Consider the following 7,611-nt stretch of genomic DNA (forward strand, 5'->3'; position numbering starts at 1 on the left):
AAACTGGCTTAAACTCTGACCATGCATTACATCCTTGGCCACACTCAGTCCCTGCAGTTTGCCCTGCTCCAGCTTGGACTCCTTGAGCCAAACAGTTGGGAAAGGGTGTCTAAAAAAGGCTTGAAACAAACACAGACTGCCTGGAGCTGTGGGATCTCTCGCCACCTCTCCTGTTGGAGCTGCCCAGCTTTTGGTGAAAAATCTTCCCAGAGCTGCAGGATAAACTCAGCAGAGAGAGGGGCTCATTCTGCACTTCTGAATGGTGAATGACCCAGTCTTTATATCCCAAAAAAATGCCAAGACATCTCCTGAGCTATGTCCATCCAACACAGCCTTTCTAGGGAGGTGACTCAACCAGGGATTCCCTAATTATTCCAGTCCTTACCTTTTTGGTGTGGTCAGCTAGGTGTGTACACATCCTGTACGTGCCAGGGAAAGAGAGGGATTATTTAGGGATGAATTCCTGATATTCCAAACCTCCTGCTAAAGACAGAAGAACAGGTATTTTCTGTGATCCTCTAGAAAATATGAAGCCTGGAGATGTTTATTTTCTCATGCCCCGCAGCCACAGCCCCCATGACCTTGTCAGGCTCAAGGAGCAACCTCTGTAACCCCATGGCCACATCTAATTTTAACTCCCTGCCCTCTGATCCGAGCACCAGGGTCTGTGCAGCTCCAACAGGAAACATCCCTGCTGACCTTTCTAATTCCAGGAGCTCGATGCTTGCTTATCCCTGCAATCCACAGGAAAACCCCTACCTAAGAGCCACCTGCACCGTTCACAAGGAATCACATTTTGCTGCAGCTGAGAGGATCCATCCCTGCTTGGAAAAGGATGTGTTTATTCTCAGCCCTGTGGTGTGAAAGTGGGGCTGGAGTGTGAGGGTGGAAAGGTCAGGCTGTGACAGGTTGGTGTTTTTTGGTTTTTTTTCCCCTCAGTGTAAAGGGCTCTGCCTATTGCAGAGTGCTGGCCGACAGAAGTGGCATGTATTAACCTTTCAGCTCTTGCATAAAGGATGGTGCTGGAGCTCATTTTCCAGTTCTAAAAGAGCTGAACCAGGCTCTTTCAGGCCTGTGACAGAGAGGGAGTGGGCGTAGCAGCAGCAAGGTCAGGACAGTGCCTCCTAAGCGGATGGAAACGCTTCCCTGTGGTGCCTAATTAGTTTATTCCAGCACAGAAATCCTCCCCCTGCACCAGGCCTGACCTGGGGGTTCTCCCTCATCCCAAGGGCAGTCCAGCCTTGGGACAGGGTTTACTTTGGCTCCTGTTCTGGTACTCCTGATCCCCTTGCAGAGAAGGCTGTAGGACTCGGACTCATCCCACTGCTATCCCAAAGCATCCTCTCCATCACAGCAACTTCAGCCACTCAAGGCTAATTCCATGTTAAGTTTCATGAGCAGCAAGGGTAAGTCTCTGCAAAAAACTCTGTTGTGCATTAAAACATTTGAAGAATGATTTGTGGGTTGCTAATTATTCAAATTTCTGCATTTCTTTTTCAAGTATCAGTTTCTTCCCACGTTATCCAGAGCAGGAACTCTACTGAAGTACAAGGAAACAACTCCTGTTCTTGAGCAGCAGGACTCGCCCCCCTTAAGGAGTCAGGAGCAGGCAAGGAATGCAGCCAGGTTTGGCTCTCCCTCTGCCTGTCCTGGGCTGCAGTCCCTCCCTGGCTGTCCCTCCTTGCATCAGACACCTGATTCATCAAACCTCAGGGAGGGCAGGCACAGCCCAGTGCTGCAATCCCTGCAGGAATTCACCGAGTCACAGAATGCTTTGTGTTGGGAGGAACATTAAAGCTCATCCAGTGCCACCCCCTGCCATGGGCAGGGACACTTTCCTCTATCCCAGGTTGCTCCAACTCCCATTCAACCTGACCTTGGGCACTTCCAGGGGATGGGGCAGCATAATGCTCTGCTCTGGGTAGGATAATGCATCAAGTTGTCCTTGAGAAAGGACAAAACCCTTCTGCTCTCTCACCTTGTGGGCTGCACATGTGCCTTGCTGACCCCATGCACCAGCTAAGGTGTATTTGGGGAGTTTTAATCTTGCCTTGATCTTTATGGTGACATCAGACATGTTGGTTGGTTTGGGCTGCAAAACCCAGTCACATGATGGAACAGAAGGGGAGCAGGGATTTCACATTAAAATCTGCAATGATTTGAAGAATGGAAGGTTTGCTGTTAATAAAAATATCCCTGTTTTTCTGGTAATCCAATTCGTATTTTATGGCAGAAGCCTTGATCTCTTTCCAGTCTCCCACCTTGTCCCAAACCTAACCTTGAAGGCAAACACCCATCAGTCCTAACATGCTTTATTTCACTTGGCTTCCCAAGGAACCTGAAGGGTAAAAATAGATCCATAGGATCATAGAATGGTTGGAAGGGACCTTAAAGATCATCCAGTGCTGCCCCCTGCCATGGGCAGGGAACAGAAGGACACTAAGGAGTAACCTGGGGACAGAGTTTGTCCCAGAGGTAAGAAGTGTTTAATTAGACCTGGCACCATATTGAAAATTCCATCCCAAGAACACAAATTCACATCAAGAGTAAAATTTTGGAAGTTACTTGTGTAGTAATTTAGCTTTCTGAGCAGTAATGTAATAACTTTAGTTTTCAGCCCTGAGGATGCACTTCATAAATAGGAAAACTTAAGGAATGAGACCAAGCTAGTGAGGGCTCTGGCAATATCAGCCCACCAAGCAATGTGTGCTGGAAGAGAAGGAGAAGTGAGGAGCAAATTGCACCTCTCACATGTGAGAGATGTTTCTTATTTAACCCCTGCCCACACTGCAAGGATTTGGTTACATCAGATGTCTTTTGGAGCTGTCAGCCTGTCCCAGCAAGGGACCACATCTAATCTCATCAGGTTTCACCTTCCTGTGACATCTCTGAGCAAGGAAAGAGGATTGTGCATCTCTGGCCACACCCTGGATTCACACCACGTGTGGGAGGGCTCTGCTGGAGAGGAAGGACAGAAAATGGGGAGAAAAATGAGCCCCCTGTCCCCCTCCCTTCTCTCACCTTCCTGTCACTCCTCCCTATCTCTTCCTGTCTGGTGATCCTGGCAGACACTGACCTTTTCCCAGCAATGTGACAGGAATCCAATGTCCCTCTTGGGCTCGGGGCTGTTCCCTGCCAGGGAGGCAGGGAAGGCGCTAAGGGGAGCTGGGAGAACCCACAACCCACAACCATGGAAGAAAAGGAGAGGAGCAGAGCATCCATCCTCAAAGAGGGTTCTGGAAACATGAGCAAGCACAGGAGTCTGTCTCTTTTCCAAATCAGGAGTGGTTTGAACAATCCTGCTCTTGGTTTTTGCCACAGTTTTTGGAGCAGACGAGCTTGTGGAGAATGAAAGGGTGGATTTGTATTAGTTTCATTAACAATCATGAATTGGAATTCAGATCTATGCTAATTACATCTGCAGTTGTTGCTAAGATGGGAAGACTTTTACCATTTCCTGACCCTCAGGATCTCAAGAGACAACTCCATGAGCCGGGTATCCTAAAAGAGTCTTATTGATTTGTGGGCATGATCCACAGGGAGAGGAAGATCCATTTTGCTCTGGCATGGATATACAAACCAAGAATTTGGAATTTGAAACAACACCACTGCCTAAATGTTATCAGGAACACCTACTGGTATTTCTCCAGTTAACATATCCATAGGCCTTGAGCATCATAGAATCGTGGAATGGCTTGGGTGTGAAGGAACCTTAAAGCTCATCTTGTTCCATTAGAAGGGACACCTTCCACTATCCTAGGTTTCTACAAGCCTGGAGAAATGTCCAGCCTGGCCCTGGACCTTTCCAGGGATGGATCAGCCACAGCTTCTCTGGGCACCCCAAGCTTCTCACCACCCTCAGAGGGAAATTTTTTTTTTCCCAATATCCCCTCTAAAGATCTGGTCAGTGTTTTCAGAGCAGGCTATGCCATGCACAGCCAGCAAAAACAGACGCAGAAATGTATTCTCAAGTCCCACCAGTGTCTTTCAGTCAGGGGTATGAGCAGGGAGCTGAACTCTTGAGTGGTCTCAAGATGTCCCATCTGGAAGGTGTTTTTCTTGCCATAACTCATCCATGGGGAGAACATGATCTTCCATGGCAATGCCCTAACTTCTGGAATATCCAATCCTTGCCATGCACTATTGGATAATTTGATGGCAGAGAACCAGTGCAGAGCACCTATGGATTAGTGCCCTTTGCTGTAACACAGAAAATACAGGTTCAAGCTCCACATGGAGCTATTTTAACAAGGGCATCCTGGCAGTGAGGAGAGAGGGTCTAACTGCTCAAAAGGCAAGAGGTTCCTTCCTCCTGCCGCACAAATTTGTGCAAGGAACAAGCTGACACCTTCTGTGTGCACCCTCTGGATCAATCCCCAAAGCCAAGCAGGTAGGGACACGCTCAGCTGGTGAATCCCAGCAGGGTTTAGGGGTGAGTAAGCTCCTCACTGATCATCACTGCTGAGAATCAGGCAGCTCCAAACATGTCCCGAAATGGAGAAATTTGTATGTGGTGAGGACTGGACTGATGGGAATAAAGAGCCACCAATGCATCTAGGGGTAGGTGGTGGCAAACAATTCCTTTTGGGAATGAACTACTCTAAAGGTTGGCAGCACTGAAATCCCAGGAGAGATGAATGGCACAGGGCCTTTGTTAAGCTCAGGGAACCCAGAACACCAATTTTTTGAGGAGTCAGACTCACTAATTTTCTTCATCCCTGATGAAGCAGAAGCAGAACTGGACCTTGTCCTCTGCTCTTTGGTGACCAAGGACAGGACACAGGGAATGGCTGGAGCTGTGCCAGGGAGGGTTAAGTTGGATATCAGGGAAAGATCCTTCCCCCAGAAGGTGTCAGGCACTGGAACAGGCTCCTGAGGAAATGGTGACATTCCCAAAGCTGCCAGAACTCCAGGAGCATTTGGACAATGCTCTCAGGGATGCACAAGGTGGGATTGTTGGGGTTGGGAAGCCAGGAGTTGGACTGGATGATCCTTGTGGATCCCTTCCAGCTCAGGATATTCTGTGATTCTACAACTTTCCTGTGGCAATGAAGTGAAGGAGAGAAAGGCCACTACAAAGACAACGGAAGTCTCATCTAAAGACTAAGGAATTGCCTCCCAGTTTGGGGAATGCTGGGTGAATATTGATGGGTGAAGAACTGAAGTTTCACCATGCCTTCCTGGAGACCCTGTCACCCTGCTGGAGTCACCCAATCACAGGTGGACACAGCAGGGAAGGAGCAAAGCAATCCTCATCCTCACCAGATGTAAGGGCATGTGTAACCTCAGGTCTGTACAAATCCCTGCAGCCCTTGGACGTCCGTGACAACATTCCATCACTTCCTTGCATCCACAAATACATGCAGCCCTCCCACCTCCCTTCCATTCTGGACTCCCCTCAGCAGCAAAAGCTGCAATTCAATTTAGCAGGGATGAATGAATTTGGGTTAAATTGGTGCCACGTGTACAAGTGGCAGCTGTTTTGTCACGCACAGCAAACTCTCCTGAATATTTGCCCAAACTCCAGTGACAGGAGGGGTTTGCCCTCTGCATGTGGCACCTCAGGAGCCAGGAAGCACCTCAAGTGGCACTTGCTACCTGTGTAGGGACAGGTGAGTCACCCCTGCTCCCTGTAACTGGTGTTTAATAAGAGGTTCACCTGGGGACACCTGCAGGTGCCCTGGCTGCTCATGCCCATAAACTGGAGCTCTCTGTAGAGTGAGGTGAAGCCTGCCCTGAGCATCAAGGAGAAAAAGGATAAAGTAATAAAATCCTTTAATGGTTTGGGTGGGAAGGGACGTTAAAGATTATCCATTTCCACCTGCTGCCATGGGCAGGGACACCTTCCACTATCCCAGGTTTCTCCAAGTTCCATCCTAACTTGGACTCGTCCAGGGATGGGGCAGTCACAGTTTCTCTGGGCAGGTACTCACAATGTGAATCAGAGACTCAGTGAGGGGGAAATTTCACCTTTACTGAGTAGTGCATCCCAGTAGTGCATCCCAGTAGTTCATCTCAACTGGCAGAGAGCTGTATTTTTTCCAGGAATGCTATTTACAGCTGCAGTAACTCCCAAACCTGGGGTAAAAAAATATAATCCAAGCATAAAATATGAATTTCGGCCACTGGAGTGAGTTCCCTGCTGCTTTTACTTTTTCCAGAAAAAGGTGTTGCATCATTTGGATCTGCATCTTCCAGGTGGGGGAACCTAGGAAAATACCTTCCTGTCTCCATGTTTCCAGTCCCTTCCTCCTCTGTGAGATCTCTGTGGAGCCTTCCCTGAAGCCTAAAGAGAGGAAAGATAAAACCCCACATCATGGGACAGAGAAGAAATCAGGCAACCACTGGAACAATCCCCGTGATTATATATAATGGTCACATGGAGATACATTAATGATGGCAATCCCAAGAAGCCCAGCAATTTAAGAAGGTTGGAGTGGGACTTTTTACAAGATCATGCAGTGACAGGACAAGGGAGAATGGCTTTAGGCTGACAGAGGGCAGGGTTAGATGGGAAATTGGGAAGAAAATCTTCCCTGTGAGGGCAGGGAGGCCCTGGCACAGGCTGCCCAGAGAAACTGTGGCTGCCCCTGGAACCCTGGAAGTGTCCAAGGCTGGGTTGGACAGGGCTTGGAGCAACCTGGGATAGTGGAAGGTGTCCCTGCCCATGGCAGGGGGTGGGAACTGGATGGTCTTGAAGGTTCTTTCAAACCAAACCAAACCAAACCAAACCAAACCAAACCAAACCAAACCAAACCAAACCAAACCAATCCATGATTCTCTGATTTTGGAAGAACAGAGCGTGAACAAGAAATGACAAATTGTATCCGAACCCTTCAGAAATGGAATCACAGAGAGACAGACAGAGACAAGGAAATGGGTTAAGTTAAAGAAAAATAGAGAAATGGGTTATAGAAAATTGCAAAAATATCAAAAAAGTGAGGGTGACATGACAGCAAAATTGACATGGAGGGAAGTGCTCCACCACTACAGACAGCAGTGTAAATAGATCAGGTGGGCCAGAAGTAAGTGAAACTACCACATCATCATCCAGTTCCTCTCTCTGCCCTGAAAAAGAGTTTCTGCCTGTCTCTTCTTGTCCAGGCAAGTTTCAAAACCTCCTGAGGTTGGGTTTAAAGAGTGTGATGTGTGTTTTCTTGCCTTCTCCATACCTGCAGTTCTTCAGTGAACTGCAGAAATGAACACAGGTGGACAAAGCACAGGAACATTGCAGCAGGAAGGATGGGAATGAGCAGGGCAAAGGGAGGGAGCAGCAATGCAGAAAGGCAGCAGGGAATAGCTGGGGATCAGCTGTAAGAGGAAGGCTTCAGTTTGATATATGGTGCCAGAGACATTATTAATGATTTGCTGGTTTTTACCTTTAAAACTCGGGGGGGATTATTTATTATGTCACCACAGAGCTCATATGATCTATGAAAGGGGCCATAATATGTACCTGTTCCTGGCCTCTCAGATTCACTGTGTTTTTATAGCCTTTAATTAGGATTTAATTCTGCACTCCTGACACAAAGGAAGAGTTTGTGGTGTACTTAAAGAAAAGAAAAACACTTTCCACCCCTTGCTCAGAATATCTCATTTGATCATGAATGA

Source organism: Camarhynchus parvulus, chromosome 3 (genome assembly GCF_901933205.1).
Source record: "Camarhynchus parvulus chromosome 3, STF_HiC, whole genome shotgun sequence".
NCBI lineage: Eukaryota > Metazoa > Chordata > Aves > Passeriformes > Thraupidae > Camarhynchus > Camarhynchus parvulus.